Source organism: Pinus tabuliformis, chromosome 1_1 (genome assembly GCF_031772625.1).
Source record: "Pinus tabuliformis cultivar Carrire ecotype Pingquan chromosome 1_1, CPIR1, whole genome shotgun sequence".
NCBI classification, from domain to species: Eukaryota; Viridiplantae; Streptophyta; class Pinopsida; order Pinales; family Pinaceae; genus Pinus; species Pinus tabuliformis.
The window spans coordinates 138,588,275-138,612,551 of NC_142297.1; positions in this window are offsets into that span (position 1 = coordinate 138,588,275).

Here is a 24,277-nt window from a genome sequence, read left to right on the forward strand (position 1 = left end):
TGTCTGGAGTGAAAACAGAGTAGAAGTGGTTTTCTGGCTTGAACCAAACCATCACCCATCCCAATAAGTTCCTAGAACCACATTGAAGTTTATATGTTACCAGGCATCTTCAATTTACAACCTAGGAGAGTTTCTTGGAGCCCTAACATAGTTGGCGCTGTTGCCAGGGAGAGGAGATTGAAGCTCAGCTTCCCTGGGAGAATGACACAAATCCATATTTGATGATAGACAATGTTTGGACACATTTTTGGTTGTAATCATCTATATGGCAACCATACTGGAGGCCGAAACTCTTGGCGACTCCATGTCACAGTTCTGGCTCAGTTTGTGAGGCACACTCGGAGAAATCCTCATAAATCACCAGCTGACCCAACACCTGACCCTGAGAAGATTATTAAGGGAAGAAAGACATCACAAAAGGGAGCATCAGGATCAGGTAAACCTAAACAATCTTATGCATCTCTGCAAGAAAGGCTTGTAACAGAGCACATACATGTTGAGAATATAACCTCTAACACTAGCAGTGAAGAAATTTTTTTGGAGATTCATAAAGCTCCTTATTCTTTAAGTCCTCCTTTGGATTTCATCCCAAAGGAAACCTCCCCTCCTTTCCATCATATTCCTTTAACCCTATCACTCATTTCTCAACTCTATATCTTTCAAACTGCCAGCACTCTTTCATCTACCCCAGTCATGGCAGGCCCACAAGCACCCACCAAAATGGAGAGGATCATAGCTGCTAGGTATGGAAATTTGGTATTGCCCACTCCTTTGAATGCCATGCCTATAGGAGAATATCAGAAGTACATGCCTAAGTTCACTGGGATAGAAGGAGTCACAGCAGAAGAACATCTTGAGTCATTCTATAGCTATTCTGATAACCTAGATATTAGTGAATATGATGTATGGATGAGAGTATTCGTCCAAAGCCTTGATGGAGAGGTGAGAAAATGGTTCAGAGAATTGATAGCTAGATCTATAATAGATATTGAGGCCTTATATGATGTGTTCCTAAAGCATTGGGGTGATAAGAAAGATCTACTCTACTATCATACTAAGTTTGGGAACCTGAAGAGGGAAAATGGGGAGTCACTTTCTAATTTCAATAAAAGGTTTAACCACATGTACAACAAGATACCAGCTGAAGTGCAACATACTCCCACCTCTGCCAAGTTCACTTATGCCAATGCCTTTGATTATGACTTCTACCTGCTATTAAGAGAAAGAAGATGTTCTTCTCTGGCTGAAATGCAGGATGTAGCCTTGGAGGTAGAATCCAATATCATGGCTGCAAAGAAACTCAAAGGACATGCTGATCGAAGGAGACAGAGGAGTGAATCTTCTTCATCTTTAGACCCCAATATAGACAAAATGATCAAGATGATAGAGTCATTAGCCTCTGAAATCTCCAAGCTAAAGGTTGAGTAGCATTCAGGGAAAGGAAGGGTTCCTAATACATTTGCTCCTAGAAATCCAAATCCATACAGAAGAGCAAATGAACATTTGCAAATCATGCAAAGGGGAAAATATGCCAATGAAGACAAAAGAGTGAAGACCCCTTTCAAGAATGTAGTCATGGAAGAAGAGCAGTTTGAAGAAGATGATGAGATCCATTGCATGGAACACAAAGGCAATGCTCCCTTTCTGACCTTGGCTGCCTATGAAGAGTCATTACTCAGGGACCAGACCAGCCAAGAGTGGGACAGTGAAGCTATTCTACAAATAGAAGATCAGTGAAGATACAATCTGAGGTCAAAGATGAACAGTGCTAAGGAAACCCTTGTCCAAAGATCTATTTCCCCCATAGAGCAGTAGATTAGCAAGCAAAAGCGACCAACAGCTGATCCCAACATCCTAAAAGCACTAGCTCAAGAGGTAAGAGGTCTTGACAAGTCCCCTTCCCCTTTCAGTTTTGAATCAGAAGTCCAGAAGTTGAAAATATCTGTACCTCTGATAGAACAAGTAAAGAATGAGGCCTTTAAGAAACCCATCCTTGATGCCCTTGAGCTCAAAGCCACACAAGCATCAAATGACTGTGTCAATTTGCAAGATGATAAACCTCCAGTTGTTCTTAGCACCATGACTGAACCTGTTGATGAAAATTCCCCATCATTTTATGTCTCCTTGACCATTCATGACAAAATCCTTTACAATTTCCTACTGGACATAGGCGCTAGTCATAATCTAATGCCCAAGGCTGTCATGGATGCGTTAGGCCTTGATATCACCAGACCTTATCAAGACTTGTTCCATTTCAATTCCAGAAAAGTGAAATGTCTAGGGTTAATCAAAGACTTTGCCATCACCTTATCTCAACTGCCCATGAAGAGCATGATGATGGATATTGTAGTAGTAGATGTCCCTCATAAGTTTGGCATGCTACTTTCTAGAGGATGGATTAAGAGGTCGGGTGGGACATTGCAAAATGACCTGTTCTATGCCACTGTCCCAGTTTTTGGGGGAGAAAACGGAAGGTTATACAGGGAAGCCCAGCTGGCATATATCATCAGTGATGAAAATAATCCCACTAATCATCCCATTTATGCCGTGGACACTGATTTTGGAGCATGTATTCTCCAAATTGAAGAATCCCAACTGGCCTCAGTGCAGCTCAAGAAACCAACATGCCAGGGCATGGAGAAGGAAGGGCCACAAATTTGGGATAAGTTCTTTGATGGAGCTTGCTCTAGGGAAGCTGCAAGAGCAGGTGTAGTGCTGGTATCCCCAACACAGGAATGCATACATCTGTCTTTCAAGCTAACTTTTCAGGTCACCAACAATATAGCAGAGTATGAGGCTTTTATAATGGGCTTAAATGGTGTTAAAGAAATGGGAATCAAAGACATAAAGGTGTTTGGAGATGCCGATCTCATCATTCAACAAGTGAACAAAACGTTCCAAGTGAAGCAAGCAAGGCTGAAAGCATACAGAGGTGAGGTATGGAGGCTGAAAGATTATTTTAGTAGATTTTTTATTTCATATATTCCCAAAGTCAAAAATCAGCTTGCTGATTCCCTTGCTGTGTCTGCTAGCATGTTCATCCCTCCCATGCCCCCTAAATTGGCTTATGAAGTTCAGGTAAAAAATAGACCATCTCTGCCTGATAATGTCAAATACTGGAAAGTTTTTAATGATGATTATGAAGTCAATAGGTTTCTGCAATTCATTGATGAAATATCTGAAATGAAAATTGATCAAGAGAATGAAGCCATGAAGGAATGTCACGAGTCTCAACTAAGATACAAATTGGCCAAGACAACATTATATAATTTCCTAGTAACCACATACCTAAAGGGTTGGTGCCTCTAGAGAAGTTGTTTGACCATAATGATGTACCCTATAAGACTACCCAAAAAGAAAATAAGTCTGCAGTCCATAGGCATAACATAGGGAGCCCAAATCATCCAAAGTATATAAATCTATCCACCCACTTGTCTACTACCCAAAGTTCTGAATACTGCACCCTAATGAAGCAATTTGTCGATTTCTTTGCCTGGGAATACAGTGACCTTAAGACTTATGACAAAAACATCATTCAGCATAAGATCCCACTAGAGAAAGACACCATCCCTTTCAAGCAGAAGCTGAGACCCATAAACCCTCTACTACTCCCTTTGATTGAAAAGGAAATTAAGAAATTGTTGGTTGCTAAGATCATAGTTCCCATGAGGTATTCGAAGTGGGTAGCCAACCTGGTAGTCGTGAGGAAGAAAAGTGGGGAAATCAGGTTGTGTGTTGACTTCAGGAACATGAACAAATGCTCTAAGAAAATAACTATCCCGTGCCCAAGATGGAAAATTTGCTGCAAAAAGTTTCAGGGGCTAAAGTCATGTCTTTTTTAGATGGATTTTCAAGTTACAATCAAGTTGTTGTACATCCAAAGGACCAAGAAAATACTACCTTCACCACTCCTTGGGGCACTTTTATGTACTCCAAGATACCCTTTGGACTAATGAATATTGGGGCCACCTTTCAGAGGGCCACGGATATAGCTTTTGCAGGAGAGAAGGACAAGTTTGTCATATTTTACTTGGATGACATAACAGTTTACTCTAGCAGTCATCAAGATCATCTGCAACATTTGAAGAAAGTGTTTCTAAAGTGCAGAAGGTTTGGGATTTTAGTAAATCCTAAGAAGTCACAGTTTTCTCTAGAAGAAGGCAAGATTTTAGGACGTATTGTTTCTATTGCAGGTGTTCAGATTGATCCAGAAAGGGTTCAAGCAATATAGACATTGTCTGTCCCAAGGTCAAAAAAGGAAATTTAATCCCTTTTGGGCAAGATCAACTTTGTGAGCAGATTTATTCCCAATTTTGCAGAACTAGTGAAACATATCACCTCCATGCTGAAAAAGGGATGAGAGATTAAATGGACTGATGCAGCAAGAAAATCTTTTGAAGCCATCAAAAGAGCTATCATGGAAGCTCCCACTCTAATTGGCTCTGACTATAACAAGCAGTTCGATATCTTCTATTTTGCTTCCGGTGACAACCTTGCAGCAGTCTTGTTGCAGAAGGATGATGAAGGTACAGAGAACCCAGTGGCCTTTTTCACCAAAACTTTAAGGGATGCTAAATTAAAATATGACATTATTGAAAAACAGGCTTTTTCTCTTATTAAGTCTTTAAAGGCATTCCAAATTTACATTCTACACTCCAGGGTGATTGTCTATGTACCCTCTACCTCAGTAAAGGATGTCTGTTAGGGTCCCACCCTAACCCCCTTATTTATGTCATGGGATCACGTCATAGTCAAAACTCAATAAAGCCCATATTAATATTTGTAAGTGGTTAACCCGCAATTAATGACGGGACCACAGTTAGTTGCAAATGGGCAGTAGTATTAGATAGATGGTATTAATAAAACCCACGGTATTGACCCATGGTATTACATGTATGAGTCATATATAAAGGATAGAGACTCCCTGCGAGGAGCATCGTGTCTTATTTTGTAGTCGAGCTCTGCTCTATTGGAGGTTGCCCCCTCGAAGAGGCAAGTGAACATTACTCTCTGAATAATAAAATCATTGATATTCTGTGTTCTGGGTATCTTTTCTTCGCATATTCTGTATTTGGGTATCATTTTGCAGGTCAAGAGCATAACAAGTGGTATCAGAGCACTTTCCAGGGCCGGTGGGATCTCAGCTTCTTAGCAAAAAAAAAATTCGGCTAGAGACATGTTCCGGCGTCTTTAAACCACGTGATCTGTCGTTAAGCGCATAAACCTGCGAATTTGGGGAGGCATGCACGCAGGAAATACAAGAGGTGGTCACGTCTGTTGGACTCCCTTGTAACCCCTGTGGGTACCCCTTCGAGTAGTAGCGCATTAGACAAAACTGCACACGAACTGTCTTCCACGTACCCTCTGGGTATATCGGAAGCCCCCTAGGCTCCCTTGAAACCTCACCATACATAAACCGTCGGCCGTCTTGTGGCTACAGTACATCGAGAACAGCACTCGGAGAGATTACTCGCCCGTACGATAGGGAAGTCGGGTGGTACGGCTAAGGGTACGGTCGATCCTCCTTAGTTAGAGCCCTGAAACATTGGGCCGAGTACTAGTGCCATACCCTTATGTATATTGCGATCTGTAGCACCTGACACTCCTCACGACCATAGTTTCCTTTTCTATCGGGGGATCACACATCATCTATTCCCGATCCGCGTGTGCAAAGAGGTGCAGCAGCAGCAGACATCAGTCCCGCAGATCCATCAAATCTGCCACAGAAGTTGTTCCGCCATTTAGATCTCTCAGACCCACCAGATCGGAGTTGTTGGAAGGGTTCTTATACCGGGGTATACTTTTCGCAGGACTTTTGGTAGCATTGACATTTTGAGGATTTGGCGACTGCAGTATTGATCTTCCGGGGTGCTTATTGGTGATCTAGCCCATCAGAATCAGGACGACGAGCTGAGCAAGGTGGTACCATTCAATTTATTAGTAAAAAAAATTTAGGCGGTGCCAATTTTTCATCAGGTTGGTGTATGGTTGAAACTAGAGCTCAAGCGATGGCCAATGAAAGGATGGACAAACTTGAAGACAATGTGACCTCCATCCAAACTGCAATGAACTCCATCCAAAATGAGATTCGTGGACTAAGTCTCCAGATACAACAATTCCTCCCGAAGGGCAAGGAACCAGCCCACGAGGAGGCGTATATTGGCCATGAATACAATGAGGGTGAGTCTAGCCACTCTCCTCACGTCTGGCACACCCATCCACCACCCAGTCAGCGACCTCCCAAGTTGGATGTGCATAAATTTGACGGTTCTCACCTGTCTGCATGGCTAGCACAAATGGAGCAGTATTTCAAATTGAATCATATCCCAGATGATGCGAATAAGCTTATGTTGGGGAGCATGTACTTAGACAATGAAAGGTGGAAATGGTGGGATTGGCATCAGCGTTGCAATGGACCTTTTAAGGCCTGGACCCAATTTACCAAAGCTCTTCGAGATCGCTTTGAACAGGAAGACTCTTTTTTGGGTCGTCTCACTAAGCTCCGACAAACTGGTACAGTGGATGAATATATTACCGCTTTTGAAGCCTTAGCTTTCCGCACTAGGGGTCTCACAGATGAGTTCTACACGGAATGTTTTATCAACGGTCTTAAAGAAGCCATCAAAGCTCAAGTTCTACTTCACCACCCTCCCACATGGACGGAGGCTTGCCAGGTAGCTCGTAAGGTGGAACGTGCATTAGCAGCCCAATACAGTCGCCCAAATTTCCCCGCTAAAGGTCGTCCCCCACAAGCTCACCACACGACTCAAACACTTAAGGTCCAAAAGGTGTCCCCTGCGGAAATGGCCGAAAGAAGGAAGCAAGGACTATGTTACTACTGTGATGAAAAATACTCCCCCGGTCATAAATGCAATGAGCCCAAATTTTTTCAAATAGATGCCACTGACTACAGCTCAATAGAGGAAGATCCATCACTTGAGGAACATGAGGCGCTAGAAGAAGACAACCCAAAGGAGAATGTCTCTGATGAACCAGTTATTTCGCTGCATGTGTTGGCAGGGATTTCTTCCCCTCAAACTCTCAAAATCCGGGGTTTTCTCAAACATCGCCCAATCGTAGTCTTGATTGATAGTGGAAGTACCCATAATTTCATCCATCAAAAAATCGCAGAAGCAGCGCATTCTTTTGTACGAGCAGTTTCTAACTTCCAAGTCCAAATTGCGGATGGGGGCACAATGAAATGTGAAGGCCGCTGTGAAAATGTCAAACTTCCAATGGGGGATTATCAGTTGAAAACCCACATGTTTTCCATACACATGGGGGGTTGCGACGTTGTCCTCGGCGCTGAATGGCTCCGCACTCTTGGGCCAATCACAATGGATTTCCAAGAGTTATATATGAGTTTTAAGCAGAACAACTCCCCACATACCCTCCGTGGACTCCAGGCGGGATCCCCCTCTATCATCAGCTCACATAGGATGGAAAAATTGTTAAAAAAGGGCCATCATGGAGTAGTAGCTCAATTTAATGCCATCCAGATAGTAGAAACCATGTCTCTGCCAATTCATCATGAGATGCAACATATTTTAAATAACCATCGGACGGTCTTTGACAAGCCTAATAAGCTTCCACCCTCGTGAGGGGAACATGATCATAGCATCACCTTGGTTCCAGGGGCCCAACCCCCAAATGTGCGGCCATACAGATATCCGTTCACCCAAAAGAATGAAATAGAAAAAATCATCAAGGAACTGTTGGAAGTAGGTGTCATTCGTCCCAGCATTAGTCCTTATTCATCCCCAGTGGTCATGGTGCTCAAAAAATATGGGGAGTGGCGGATGTGTCCAGACTTCAGGGCCCTCAATAAGCTGACAGTCAAAGATAAATTTCCCATCCCGGTGGTTGACGATTTGCTGGACGAACTCAATGGGGCTCAACTCTTCACTAAGTTGGATCTTCGCTCAGGCTACCACCAAATTCGCATGAAGGAAGTCGACATTCCCAAGACGGCTTTCAGAACTCATGAAGGCCATTATGAGTTCCTGGTCATGCCATTTGGTCTTTGTAATGCCCCCTCTACTTTTCAGAGCCTTATGAATCACATTCTCAAACCATATCTCAGAAAATTTGTCCTTGTCTTCTTCGATGACATCCTCATCTATAGTGGCACTTGGGCTGCACATCTTCAACATGTAGATCTACTCTTGCAACTACTCCGCAAGCATCAATTATTTGTCAAGATGTCCAAGTGTGCATTTGGCATGGAAGAAGCTGAGTATCTAGGCCACATTGTGGGGCGTGAAGGTGTCAAGGTGGACCCCAAAAAGATCCAGGCAATGCAAGAATGGCCTCAAACGAAGACCTTGAAGAGCTTGAGAGGATTTTTGGGTCTCACAGGCTATTATCGTAAATTTTTCCACAACTATGGCCGCATCGCGAAACCCCTCACTCAACTCCTAAAGAAAAATTCCTTCTTCTGGAACGAGGAAGCACAACAGGAATTTACCGCTCTAAAAAACGCCATGTGTTCCACTCCAGTCTTAGCACTACCTGACTTCACCAAATCCTTTGTCATTGAATGTGATGCTTCGGGTACAGGTATTGGGGCGGTCTTAATGCAGGAGGGGCGACCGTTGGCTTTCACAAGCCAACAACTCAGTGGGAGGAATCTGGGCCAATCTACCTACGAGAAGGAAATGATGGCATCTTACATGCAGTTGAGACCTGGCGACCTTACTTATTGGGGCGACATTTCCAAATCCGCACAGATCATCATAGTCTTAAATATTTTTTGGAGCAATGCCTATCCTCCCCACAACAAAATAAATGGTTAGCCAAAATGTTGGGATATGATTATGAGATCATTTACAAGAAAGGGAAAGACAATAGTGTAGCAGATGTATTATCTCGCCAATTTGAGGAGGAAAGTACTCTGCTCGCAATTTCCCTCCCCATTCTAGATTGGATTGAAGAGGCTCGCAGGGAATGGTTTTCACACCCCAGGCTCTCCCAACTCATTTCTCAATTGCAGGTAGATCCTAATTCCACCAAGGGCTACTCGTGGCAGAATGATATTCTTCGCTACAAGGACAAAGTCGTAATCTCACCAACATCCACCCTCAAAAGTCGCATTTTGGCAGAATTGCACTCATCTCCCATTGTAGGACATTCGGGCTTTCAGAAGACGTATGCTCGCACCAGAAGATCATTTTTTTGGACAGGCATGAAAAAGGACATCCTCACCTTCATAGCAGAATGTGATGTCTGTCAATGCCACAAAGGGGAAACCGTCAACACACCAGGCATATTACAACCATTGCCCATTCCGGCATCAATTTGGACGGAGGTTTATATGGATTTCATTACAGGTCTTCCAAAGTCAGGGAACAAGTCAGTCATCATGGTGGTGGTGGACCGACTGTCGAAGTATGATCATTTCTCCGCCCTACCCCACCTGTTTACACCAAATTTGGTTTCTCAATCTTTCATGGATCAGATCTTCAAATTGCATGGCATGCCCACTTCTATTGTGTCCGATCGCGACCCGATCTTCACCTGTAATTTTTGGCAGGAACTCTTCAGAATACAAGGCACTCAACTCAAACTCAGTACTTCATATCATCCGCAAACAGATGGTCAAACTGAAGCAGTCAACAAATTTCTAGAAACCTACCTTAGGTGTTTCACTTCAGAAAAGCAACACCTTTGGGTACAGTGGTTACCTCTGGCTGAATGGTGGTATAACACCAACTATCATGCCACCACCAAAATGACTCCCTATGAAGCAGTATACGGTCAACTTCCGCCTTCCCCTACTTCTTATCTCAAGGGGTGCTCCAAAGTACAAGCAGTGGATCAACTCCTACAACACCGCGCAACCACGCTCGCCCATCTTAGAGAGAATCTTCATCAAGCTCAGAACCGCATGAAGCAACAGGTTGACCAGCATCGCTCAGAGTCCCAATTTCAATAAGGGGATCAGGTCTTTTTGAGGCTGCAACCATATAAGCAAACATCACTCAAAGACAAGGGTTGTCAAAAGCTCTCTCCAAAATTCTACGGACCATACCAAGTACTTCAGCGCGTTGGAGAAGTGGCTTACAAGTTGGCTTTGCCACCTACGGCAAAAATCCATCCAGTTTTCCATGTATCGTGCCTCAAGAAAGTGATTGGGAACAATTGCCGAGTTCAAACCAGTCTACCTGAATTGGACGAAGAAGGGTCAATCTGGCTTCAACCCGAACAGGTTCTAGACACACGAGACAAGCACCTGCGCGGCCGCATGATTAAGGAAGTCCTCGTCAAATGGAAAGATACCTCTCCGGAAGATGCAACTTGGGAACCAGCCACTATTCTTCAGTAGTTTCCGTAGCTTTAGCCTTGAGGACAAGGCTAGTCTTAAGGGGGAGGGCATGTTAGGGTCCCACCCTAACCCCCTTATTTATGTCATGGGATCACGTCATAGTCAAAAGTCAATAAAGCCCATATTAATATTTGTAAGTGGTTAACCCACAATTAATGACGGGACCACAGTTAGTTGAAAACGGGCCGTAGTATTAGATAGATGGTATTAATAAAACCCATGGTATTGGCCCATGCTATTACATGTATGAGTCATATATAAAGGATAGAGACTCCCTGCGAGGAGCATCGTGTCTTATTTTGTAGTCGAGCTCTGCTCTATTGGAGGTTGCCCCCTCAAAGAGGCAAGTGAACATTACTCTTTGAATAATAAAATCATTGCTATTCTGTGTTCTGGGTATCTTTTCTTCGCATATTCTGTATTTGGGTATCATTTTGTAGGTCAAGATCATAACAATGTCCTAAGGCAGCCAGATGTTGATGGAAGAAGGGCCAAATGGATTGCAAAACTCATAGAGTTCAGCATAGAGGTAAAGCCCACCAAGCTTATCAAAGGCCAGGGGCTAGCTAAGCTTATGGCTGAGGAAAATTGCAGTCTATTGGACATAAATTGCATACGTGTAGATTCATAGGTTGAACAAGCAGAGGAGGAAATAGAAGAACAATGGCAGAACTAGTCTTTGGCTGAAAATATGGCTTCTTGCGAATGGTATTCTAGAATAGCTCACTTCTTGTTGAAGCTAGAAGTTCCTCTGGACCTTAGTTCAAGCTAAGCCAAGAACATTAAGCTCAAAGCAGCCAAGTTTTTCATCAATAAGAACCTGCTTTTTTGGAAGGACCCAGCTGTAATCCTCTTAAGATGTCTAGACAAGGAGCAATCTGTGGAAGTCATGCACCAACTTCATTCTAGCATTTGTGGAGGGCATCATTATTGGAAAACCATAGCCCACAAGATCCTAAGGGCTGGGTATTATTGGCCTACCCTATTCTCTAATGTATTTTCATTTGTGAAATCTTGTGACAAGTGCGAGAGGTTTGTAGGAAGGCAACAACGGAAATCTTTGCCCCTGAAGCCAATACATACTAGTGGCCCTTTCCAGCAATGGGGTTTGGATTTCATAGGGGACATTAATCCCCATTCTAGTGGCTAGCATAGATGGATTTTAGTAGCCACTGATTATTTTATCAAATGGATTGAGGCCATCCCCACTAAGAAAGTTGATCACTAGGTTGTCATGAAATTCTTGAAAGAAGACATTTTTACCAGGTTTGACTGCCGAAACAAATTGGTTATAGACAATGCAGCAGCTTTCAGGGCGAAAGAATTGGTGGACATGTGTGAATCAATGGTCATTAAATTAGTGCATTCCACCTCATATTATCCTCAAGGTAATGGACTAGCAGAATCATCCAATAAAATCCTAGTAAGGATAATCAAAAAGATCTTGGAGGACAACAAGCAGAGCTGGGATTCCAAACTAAAGTTTTCATTGTGGGCTGACAGCGTCACCACCAAGAAGTCCACAGGGAATTCTCCATTCAAGTTGGTATATGGCACTGAGGTTGTTTTCCCAATCCAATTGACCCTCCCTATGGCGAAATTCTTGCAAGAAGATCAGAACGAGGAAAGTGACATGGAAAGGAGGATGAGTGACTTGGCTAAAGTTCATCAAATCAGACATCAACTGATTGAGAGGTTGCAATACATCAAAGGAAAATCAAGGAAGCTTTTGACAGAAAGGCAAAGATGGAAAATCTTTAGGTTGGTGACTGGGTCCTCAAATGGGTTGCACTGAAGGAAAAGAAAGGAAATCATGGTAAACTTGATGCTCTATGGACAGGACCATTTGTCATCTCTCAGGTCCAGGGAAACAATACTTTCATGCTACAAAGTTTGGAGGGAGAAACTGTTTTCGATGGCCAAGTCAATGGGATCTTTTTGAAAGTTTATTTTATTTAAGGCTTTCAGGCCTCAATATTGTAAATATGTTATTTTTCAAAGTTTTATTGTAGGCTTAGATAGACTCCATGCCCAATGGAATACTAGGTAATATTTCTGATCTTGTTTCTTATGTAAAAGGCAGTGGTTTACGGTTCTTGAAAACTCACAAGGAGGATTTCATCCTGGGAAGGAGCCAGTGTTAGCCCTGAGATGCAGTGCTAATTTTTTTTGAGGATGAAGGAAAGGCTAGGTCTGCTTCGCTGTTCTTAAGGGGCTACCCCACATGGGCCATCATTCCCCTTCTTCTTTTACCCCGCTCACACTCTACCGTTCCCATTTCCTAAATTAACCTTCATGCCCCGCCAAAAACCTCTTTAATCTTAGCCCCAGGAAAATTAGCCAAAAACCCCCATAAAACCTTACCCATTCACCATACGTGCCATCATCATAGCTCCCGAGGGCACCTCGTAATTCCACCGCCCTCCACTATTGATTTTTTCCCACCGATCCAACGGCCCACATTCCTCCCAATCAATGCATCATGCCTGATCATTCTCCATCGTTAGATCAACCCCACCAGATCTAATGGTCAGTGCCCATATTGCACGGACAACAAGTGCGAAAAGTACCTGCTCGATGAGGGTGGTTTTTCTTTTTCCCCGCCGCTACGTGTCATCCATTGAATGGCATCGGACAAGTTCTGACATTTTATGCTTACCACTTGATGCTCACCTGATAAAATTTGTTTCCACTTAAAATAAACCACCCCGCGTGTTATCGCTTGCACATCTCTGCCACCTGATAACCTTCCAATCTACTCACCTGAAGATCTAATGGTCCAGACATATCCTGCTCCCACCACGACCACTAGCCTCCAAATGACGATCTCCACCACACATCTCCCTTGATCCGACGACCACCATTCATGATCACTCCCAATTGTTCATCTGCCCATGAACTCCATACCCCATGTCCTATCTATTACGTGAAGAAGGAGATGGTCGACTCTGTCAGTCTGGTGACAGTCTGACCATGAAACTGAATTAAAAGAAGCACATGGCCAGAGGAGAAAAGGACATAGCACATCTTAGCTACTAAATTAAATAGTCATGGAACTCCACTACCATGATCAATCCGACCATCTGGAGGACAAGACAGTACCAAAATTGATCAGGTTTTCAAATTGGAGAAAGCAACTATGTTCAAAGACGCTATCAGACAATTAATGGTGGTTGGTGGTCAATTAAGACCCCTCCATCCCTCAACGGCTAAGGGCCATTGTAATGATAGATTATAAATAGTCGGAAGAAAGATGTAATTAGCGTTAGCAATTTTGTTTCGGTTCAACTTCTGGAGACTGTAGATATTCTGTAACTTACAGCGTCTCATCTTCATTTTCAGCAATGCAAGCATCTTTTGTTGTTAATTACTCAATTCCCGTTTCTCCTATGTTCTAAGCTTGTTCCTGAAGTGTTGTATTCATGATTTCTTCTACATCTAATGGTTGATAACTTTCATCTTATCTCTGGATTAGACAATTAAATGTATTAGTGAGTAGGTCACTCAGGTTTCTTCTGTATCTAATGGAAGATAACTGCCACCTTATCTCTTCATTGATATATTAGATTTGCAAGTTTCTTTACTAGTTGCAGCTGGCCATCATACATTCTGTATGCATCTGCTGGTGTGGTTAGTATTCTTTGTATATTCACCTAATTCCCAAATTGTTGAGCCTTGGTGGTCTAAAGCCTTGTAGTTTGAGGGTGTTCATGCATGTCGGGAGTGAAAACAGAGTAGAAGTGGTTATCTGGCTTGAACCAAACCATCACCCATCCCAATAAGTTCTTAGAACCATATTGAAGATTATATGTTACCAGGCATCTCTGATTTACAACCTAGGAGAGTTTCCTGGAGCCCTAACAGGAACAATGACAACAGGAGAGAAAATTGGCCATCAGGTGGAAGAAAGTATTCAGATTCAGAATCACTTCATATTGAAGATTAAAAAGCAAAAGAAGTATTAGGTAAAAAAATTTGGTCCTCTGGTGATACTTTTCTTTTTTCATGCAATGTTGAAGAGATTGAAAGTAATAGTGAAAGAAATATAGAGGCAGAAGTTAAAATACTCATAGATAAAATTAGAGATCAACCAAATCTATTTAGCAAAAGGGAGTATTCCTTCAAACAAGAAGTTACTAGATTAAAAGCTTAGTTGGAGGAAGGAAACAAGGTAAGGAAGCAATACAAGGAAAAGGAAGATCAATATCAAAAGTTGTAGGATGAAGTGACATCATTAAGAAATGAAGTAAATGAAAAGAGTACAACAATCAAGAGACTTAAAGATAGATCCTATTACTATGAAAATATTGAAGCTAAGATCCTCTTTGTAAAAGAAGATCTTGAAAATTCAAATAAGCAGAATGAAGAACTACCTAAAGCAGATGAAGAAAAAGAAAATGAGATTCTCAAATTAAGGAAAGAATTGGAAGAAGGAAGAAAGGCTGAAGAAATCATGAATAAGCAATATCTTAAAAAGGAAGAGCAATATCAGGTTGAGGTAAATATCATAAAAGGTAAATTAGAAGAAAAGGATAAACTTTTACGATTTCAAGATAGTACTAAGATTTTGGGTGACATTCTTAGTAGTCAAAGGTCTCCTACAATCAAATTTGGTATTGGTTTTCATGAAACTGTTAAAGGTGAATCTAGCTCACAAACTGAAGCAAGGAACTCTGATAAAAGATCTGAAATGATCAACAAGGAGATAATAGGTCAACCCCATCAACAACCAAGGACAAAAAGTCTTCAAAGAAAATCAGTTACTCCTAACCATGGAAGTGATAATCGATTCTTTCCTCTAATGAATAATGTTGAATGTTTTATATGTCATAATTTTGGACATGTTGTAACAAGATGCAGAAGTAGAATGGTTCAAGATAATAACCATTACACAGAAAGATCATCAGCTTCCAGGTACTTTAAGTGATATTTCTTTTCTTTCAATATGTTTGGTCACAAAGTCATTGACTACTATAGAAGGAATATGAAACATATAAGATGTTATGCTTGTAACAAGTTCAGGCATATAGCAAAAGACTGCAGGAGCAATTTTCGGCCAACATATCAAACTGAGAAAACATCATCACACTCCAAGGTATGGAAGAAGAAGGACGTATAGTCAGAAGGATATGGCATAGCTCAGTATACAAACATAACAAACTCAGGGGGAGCTAAAAATGCGAAACTTCAGTATTCCAATTCTCACACGCATTATCATGAATACAAGCTACGTATATACACGAGTTAAAAGTTGCACTATTGCGTATATGGTGTTTTATGGAAGAAGTCGTGGGACAGACTCAGGAAAAGGGGTCTGATATGGTTCAGTCAATTATCAATTTTCTTTTCTGTTCTGGTTGATGATTATTACATTCTGTTGATGATATGTAGAAGTGATTTTGGCCCTCATAAGTTATTAATAACTTGATGAATAACTGGTGATGATGATGCCTTGATGATTCTTACTAACAAATGTAATGATCAGATCTGATAGTGAACAGATGGCACAGTTTCAGGGGGAGCATATGCTTCTAATAATGCATTGTTGGCATTATACATGATGATACTTATACTGCTTGATTCACATAGTTTCTTTGATTCAGATGACTCTTTTGATGATGGACATATACAGGTTATTGATCTTGATGCTACTGACAGATGCTTATGGTAGAGATCATATATGGTGTATGATAGTTGCTTATGACTATCATGGTCTTGTTTATACTGTTGGTCCTTGTTATAAATGTCATGTATATCATTTGATGTAAAGGTCATCTAAAGAACTAATTAGTAACCCCACTATGCATGGGAAGGATGATGTAATAATTGTTATTTCAATCATGTATAAACATTTGGTATATCCCCACTTGGTTGCGTGGATGAGCCAAATTTTGTATATCCCCACTTGGTTGGGTGATTGATGTATGTATGAGTCATTGATCTTAGGGAGGTCATACTCACTTAGTTGATTTATAGATTCATGTTATTCTTTTGAAACATATCTCTGCAGACTCTGTATGTACTCAAGGGGGGCATTGACAACATAGTGTATCTGAAAGGGGGAGAATATCTTGGTCTGCCCTTTCCCTTCATGTCAAAGGGGGAGAGTATGTTGGTGTTGTTTGATATATCTATTAGGTTCTACAACCTGATGTAATAAACACCAATATGGTTGCCATCATGTCCAAAGGGGGAGATTGTTGGCATTATGATACATGTGTTGTCCTTGATGGAAACTTACATATATGATGAATGATAGCAGTTCACAGTGCAACATGCTAAGAGAAAAGGATTACAAATCAGACTCCAAATACTGAAGAAAGAAAATGGTTTAAGAAGTATATGTTGGTTCACTTTTTTCCAAGCAGCATACACATGTAGGTTAATAGAAAAAAAGGAGTGTATACGTATGCACGCACTTTCATAGAATGAAAACCGCGTATGGGATGGAAAATCAAGGTTTCGGTCCGAGGAATTGTTCCGAGGTTTTAGTCCAAGGTATTGGTCCAAGGTTTTGGTTTGAGGTTTTGGTCCAAGGTTTTGGTCCAAGGTATTGGTTTGTGGTTTTAGTCTGAGGTATTGACAAAGGATCTAAGTATATAAGAAGGAGAAGATCAAAAGGCTAAGTGTGCAAGTAATGAATATCTTATGAAGAGAAAATATGCATGTTATGGGTTTCTAGTGCTTTTCTTGATCTGAACTAAGGATGAACCTAAGCGGTTGATGATGGATGAGATATGATGATGGATCAGGATCATAAGACCTGAAATGCATTATCATTATGTGGTCTAATCATGGATAATATAGATCTGGATGCTAACACATGTTTTATTCTATAAATGTTATGATCTGGGTATGACTGAAGTCTGGAATAGCTATGAAGTTTTAGTTAGTATTTGTAGATGTATACGCTGGTTCGCCTTGGTCAAGGCACGTATACACTCCACTTTGGTACTTAAAAGTAGTGTATACATTATGAGATATGATGTTTGAAGTTTCAGTTGGTTCTAGTTTTTTATGCAGAGTTTTGGGTTCTACTCTATGTTTTGGTGATTGAGTTCTGGTGATAGTGTTCTGAATGTTCAAATTGATTGATTGTGATTTGTGTCAGTGTTGATGGGTTTTCAGTGAATGATTGTATTGCAGTGGTGATTGATTTTGAGCTTCAATGTTGCTGATGGGTCCAGTATGAAAATTACATGAAATGTAGCCTTCATATTGTGTTGTTGTGTACCAGGAGTATCCAGTCTGAAAATTTATGAAACGTGGTCCCTGGAGGAAGAGAGAAGGTCGTAGCCTTTTGTAGGTTAGTGCCTGTGTACTAGTAAACATATTGGCCAGTACAAGAGCTAGGCGGTTGTAGCTCCCTTCCAGTAGTAGCTGGAGAATGAGTGAAGGTTGGAGGCTTTTATAGGTCGGCGCCTACGTACTAGTAAACATATCGGCTAGTACAAGAGCTAGGGGGTTATAGCTCCCTTCTAGTAGAAGATGGAGAACGAGAGAAGGTTGTAGCCTTCTACAGGTGGGTTCATGCATACTGGTATGAGTCTGCCAGTACAAGATTGTAAACATGTTTTTCTTATATTAAAAGAAGATAGAGATGACAACAGGTAGTTTTTCTCTCGCATTGGGTTTCCACCTTAAATCTTGGTGTTCATGTGTGTTACTTATGTGTGATGGTTTATTCTGTTATTATTGCACATGTTTATTGTTTAAATGGTTAATAAAGTATTGATTAAAGATCAAAATATGATGAATTAACTGAATCATGAGTTCACTGGGTTTACGTTAGTTGCCTTAAAGACAGTGCCGTGCACACGCGAGTTCCCTTCCTTGAAGTAGCATATATAAATATGAGTATGAAATGAAAAAGTTATTGATTTGATAAATATTGATTCACCTCCCCCCCCTCTCATTGTTATTCCCAACAAAGTTTTGGAGGAAGTTGTAGCAGCTACAACATGTCTTTGGTATTATATCATAGTCCATAATTTTCATTATATCAATGATATCTCAACACACTTAATTAATACTTTGTTGCATGTGCATGAGTAAACTAGACAAGGATTCTCTATCATGACTCTTAAACTTAATTATACATATACTATTTTCTTTGGTTGGTATCAAAATTTTACAAATGTCATTGACTAATGTCAATAAGAAACTAGTCTCTTTCACTAAGAACCTACTTACATTATATAAATGAAGAGATCATTTAGCTCTCCTTTTTGTGACACTTTACTTTCAACTAAAATCTTATCATAAATAATGACTCAATCAAATGATATATAAATAATGAAAATGATACTAGGCTAACTCAATTTACAAGATAACTTTTTCTAATTTTTTCAATTAGACTAGAATATCCTTCATAAAAATTATAAAACACGATACATTACTATATACCATTATCATAATATCCTTTAATAATGATAATATTAAAATGTAATAGGTGAATGTAATTGTAATACGATAAAGTTGAACCATGTAAAATATTTTATTAATTGTAGTCACCACCTAGCTTGGTTAATGCTGATGTTGTCTTCACTTGTCCATTCCACAACTTTTATCAACATCCTCTCATGAATAAGTCTCATCCATCTTCATTACGATAATGAAGTAAAAAATATTATTATAAATGCATCAATTGTACTACATGTAAGACCACTTCCATATCAACTCCATGTAACAACTAGAACTGATTTCCCTTGTGCTTTTCTTGATGATCTTGTAAGTTCCACCATGGTTTTATATTTGCAGTAGTAATCCGTATTTTTGCTATATCGAATCACCATTCAATTGTGTATGAGGAAGTGAAAGTAACAATGAAAGGAGTGATCTACTTTCCCTGATCATTAACAATAACCTTAACTATATCATGCTACCAAATTGCAATGTAAAGGATGATGGTGCTTGAAACTCATTATCAACGATTGACAAAGGTTCCATGGCCTTTATCCCATCAACCCAACCAACTTTCTAAGCTAGCATGTGACCAATAAATGATTGTAACTATTTTATGTAGAAATGAATAAAAGAGAGAGGGATCGAGATTTGAAAGGTAGTTTTAACATTTTGGGTTCTACTTCAAATCTCTACATAATTTGTGAATGGATGTTCGAGATTTGTTGATATGTTATACAATGTATTGCTAGTGTATCTTTTTATAGTTATTTTTTATATTGTTAGAAATTGTGTTGATACAGAATGGGTGATTGTTAGAAGAGGTGAATATGAACATTGTAAATTAATAGCATTGTATATTATTATGTTAAAATGTTATTTAAATGCATAGGTTTTTATTTTATGTTTTTTTCTCACTTCCCTGCCTCCTAGCGCTCTGCATGCACTAGGGTTGTTGGGTGCTCGCCCGTGCTCCCCTGTGGCTGCTGCGCTGCTACGCTCAGCCCTGCTATGCTTTCACATTGCCCATGGAGTCCAGCAGGGGCCCTATCCCGCCCCCCCCCCCCCCCAATTCCACCCCCAGAGGTCCTAGCGTTCACGTCCATGGTTGTTGCAGGCTCAAAGCGCCCTCCCTCTGTGATTCAATAGAAGTTTATAAAGAAAATGGATACTATTCCTTCAGTTTCCCTTCCAAAAGAAGAAACCTGTAAAGCGGCCCTGAATCTAGCTGAGAGGGGTCTCATAGGCCAGTTCACGGGCCTCTGGCCTTCTCCCAAGTCGGTGGATGATTAGACTCAAAGGAACTGGACACCATTGACCAAAGAGGGTGTCAAAAAATATTTTGTGGGCAAAGGTTTCTTTATATTCGTATTCGAAAGCCCGGAAGATAGAAGCTTAATCTTCTGGAATGGCCCATACTTCATGGGTCCGCAAGGAATTTATCTAAACAAATGGTCTCCAGATTTTGATCCTACCCAGGACATCCCCTCTGTTGTTCCAGTTTGGGTGAGACTCCCTCATTTTCCCTTCCATTGCTAGATCCAAAAATCTTGCCAGATCATCGGTAATGCTCTAGAAAAATACATAGATCAAGCCGCAAGAAAAGATCAGTATTCATGTTCTCGCATTTGCTTAGAAGTGGATCTAGAAGAGGGGCTTCCATAAGCAATTAAGCTCATTGTTGCTAGGTGGATGCATGTCCAGGAATTGAATTATGAACAGCTTCCTTTCAAATGCAGACATTGTCATGGCCATGGACACTTTGCAAAGCATTGTAAGAAAAAGGATGAGGAGCATGTAGACAAACAAAATGGGGAACAATGGAATCTAGTCTAGAGAACTTGTCATCCAAAAAAAGGCACTAGTAAAGGCAACATGATAGGAGTCCCAAGTAGCTTCAAGTCCAACCAAGAAAAGGAAGCAATCCCAAATGGTTCAGAAAGCGTCCAGATCAATCTGGTAAACCTAGTCCAGGAAAATTTGGAACAGAAAGAAATCCCACCTTCAAGCAAAGATGGAGGGGAAACTATACAGATCGAAGCCTCCCAAGGCAGCCCCTCCAATCCCTCATACACAGAAGTCACAAGGAAAAAACCTGTTGAAAGCACAGGCTCTTCGGAGGATGAAACCTACGAGCACCCTTCAAAAAGAGCAGGAAGGAAATCTCGTAAAGAAGTTAGGGAAGAGGAGGCTAAAAGACTAAAAATACAAGGAATTCAGTCCACAATAGAAATGTCTATTGGATGAAATACCAGACCAAGGCCTTCTAAGGGAGGCTCCAACCCCCCCTCAAGTAAATAATGAAACTCGTCTCTTGGAAACGCAAAGGACTGGGGAATCCCTCTAAAATTGAAGCAGTTAAGGACCTCTTGAAAAGAGATCCCTCAGACATTCTCATGCTCCAAGAGACTAAGATACAAGGGCGAGCCCTTCTAGATATCAACAAGTCAAAATGGAAGAAAAGTTTAGGTAAAGCAGTCAGCTCAAGGGGCTCTTCTAGAGGGATAGCAACTCTTTAGATCAAAGATTTATTCCAGCTGAATAAATCCCATGAAACCCAACACTGGATCTTCACGGAGCTGACGCACTGCGCAAGTAAGTTGACCATCCCTCTCTTCAATCATTACGTACTGTCATTTACTTTGAAAAACGAGAATGCTGGAATTCTCTCTCTGCTTTTTTAGAGCAGCTTCCCCCAGCAACATCATCATAGTCGGGGATCTTAATATAGTTTTGAAAGAAAAATACAAGGGGGGTGGTTCCAGTAGCAGAGATCCCATGTTTGGCCATAGTGGAAGAGCTCACACAGCTTTGGGATCTCTTAGATTTCAATCCCGTCGAAGGTCTTTTCACTTGGTCCAATAACAGAGTTGGGTTGGACCACGTTTCTGCCCACCTGGATCGATTTTTGGTGCAAAGCTCCCTAATGATGAACAAAAATATAATAATCTCTAAAATTCTTCCCAAACTAACCCCAGATCATAAGCCTGTCCAACTTCTACTGGAAGATGAAGAAGATTTGGGCCCTATACCATTTCGATTTAGCCCACTTTGGATCGAGAGAGAAGGTTTCACAGAAATAGTGAAAGCAGCTTGGGCCAAATCCTTCTCATGATCCTCAAGTTATGTTTGGGAGCAAAAACTTAAGGCCACAAAACAAGCATTGAAGGAATGGATAAAGAAACCAGTCCCTACTCTAACCAGCCAAAGAAAAGAAGTAGTGCAAACTCTGCAGTCCTTGCAAACAGATATGGAAAGCAAAGATATCACAGTAGATTTGTTGGAAAAATAAATAAAATCCCAATGCTCCACATACTGATCCTTTCGAATGGAAGAAGAATATTGGAGACTCAAATCCAGAAGTTTGTGGCTTAAGGCAGGGGACCGGAACACCTCCTTCTTCCACTGACAATATAGAGCACATCTGGCCAGGAATCATATAGAAAAAATCAAAACAGCAGAGGGCCAAGTCTGCAAAGGTTTCAATCAGGTCAAAGCTGCTGCTGAAATCCACTTCAGGAATCTATATAGTGAGGGAACTCATGGCAATGAGGAGGAAGCTGCCAATTTCGTCTCTAACAACCCTTTACTCATTAGCCCTAAAGATAATACAAACCTCTCTAGACCCACAACTAAGGAGGAAATCATCAAAGTTATTTGGTCCATGGAAGTAGATAAGGCCCTTGGGCCAGATGGATTCACAATACATTTCTACAAATCTTGCTGGGATATCATCAAATCTGACTTTCAAAAAAAGATAAGAGGGTTTATGACAAAAGCCAAGATAGGTGGAGGAACCAATTCCACCTACCTAGCCTTAATTCTCAAGGACTCCAATCCTAAATCATTTGCAAGATTCAGGCCCATATCGCTTTGTAATGCCTCTTACAAAATCCTGGCCAAACTATTAGCAAATAGGATCAAGCCTTTGCTCAAAAGACTGATCTCCAGCTCTCAAGGTGGATTCGGGGAAGGCAGGCACATTCTGGACAACGTTATCCAAGTTCAAGAGACAATCCACTCAAGCAAACAACGGAAAGAGAAAGGTATGTTGATAAAACTAGATATGGTGAATGCATTCGATAGAGTTAATCGCTCTTTATTCATCAATGTTCTCCTCTCCTTTGGCTTCTCGCCTCATTTTTTTCACCTTATAAAAGCCTCCATTGACAACCCGTGGATTGCCCCTCTAGTCAATGGTTGTCCTACCAATTTTTTCCAAGCTTTTTAGAGGCATCAGGCAAAGATGCCCTGTCTCCCCCTTTCTGTACATTTTAATGGCTGACTCCCTCACTCGAAAACTCTCAGCTGAAAGAATTTCTAGTACCCTTCCGGGTCTCAAACCTTCTATTGGCGCAGATCCTCTGAACCATGCTCTCTTTGCAGATGATTCCCTACTCCTTGGAGGTGCCTCCACCAGAATTGCCAAAGCTTTCAACACTGTCCTTAGAAGTTATTGCAGAGTTTCAGGAGCATTAGTCAATGAGTTCAAAGTGAAGTCTTCAGCTAGAACATAGACCAGCAAGATCTCATAAGCATTTCAAATCTCCTTGGGTTCAAAGGTCATGCTCAATGGGACAGGATCAAGTACCTTGGCCTCCCCATCACAAATGGAGTTAATAAGAGATCGCTCTAGAGCGAAATCATCAGTAAAATCAAATAAAAAATCCCAGGTTGGGGGGACCAGATCTCTAAACTCCTCCGAGATTTCTTATGGCAAGGTGGGAAGGGCAATGAAAAAAAAATCACTTAGTAAACTGGGATTTGGTTAAAAAATCGACTGCAGAGGGCGGTTTGCAAATTCAAGATCCCTCTCTTGTCAACATAGCACTTGGAGGTAAGATTCTATGGAAGATGGTCCATGAGCCCACTCATCCAGTCAGCGTCATTCTGTGGACAAAATACGTACACAACAATTCTCTCAAAAATCTGCAATGTGACAACTCTGTTAACTGCACGCAGGTTTGGAGACTATGCTGCAAGAGCAATAAATTCTTCAAAAAAATTGTATACAGAATTCCTGGAAATGGAAAGCACACAAACCTGTGGCTCGATCATATCATGCGTCGTGATACCTTGGCTGAAAAGGGGAAATCACAGAACTTACAGAATGGCTGGAAAGTGCAGATATTAACAATATTTATGGGATCATCATGGTGACTAGGCTTGCTGGGATTTTCATGGTGTCCCTGTCCGGTTAATCCCTCAACAATACTTACTTGTTGAACTGTCGGAAGAGTCAGTCCTTGTAAACCAATCCATGAAAGACAGCTGGGGCTGGGGCCAGACAGGAGCATATTCTAGAGTAGCAGGTTACATAGTTCTACAGGCCTCAAGGAATAGCAGCCAATCTCTGGCCTTTTGGAAACATGTCTGGGAACCATTAGCGTTACCAAAAGTGAACGTCCTTTTCTGGACCCTGGTTCATAATAAACTTCTAACTGGCGATAATCTAGCAAAAGGAACATAGCAAGGCCACATAGATGTGTGCTATGTAGAAGCAACCTCAAAACAGCCCAGCATTTATTCATGGATAGTATATTTGCCAAA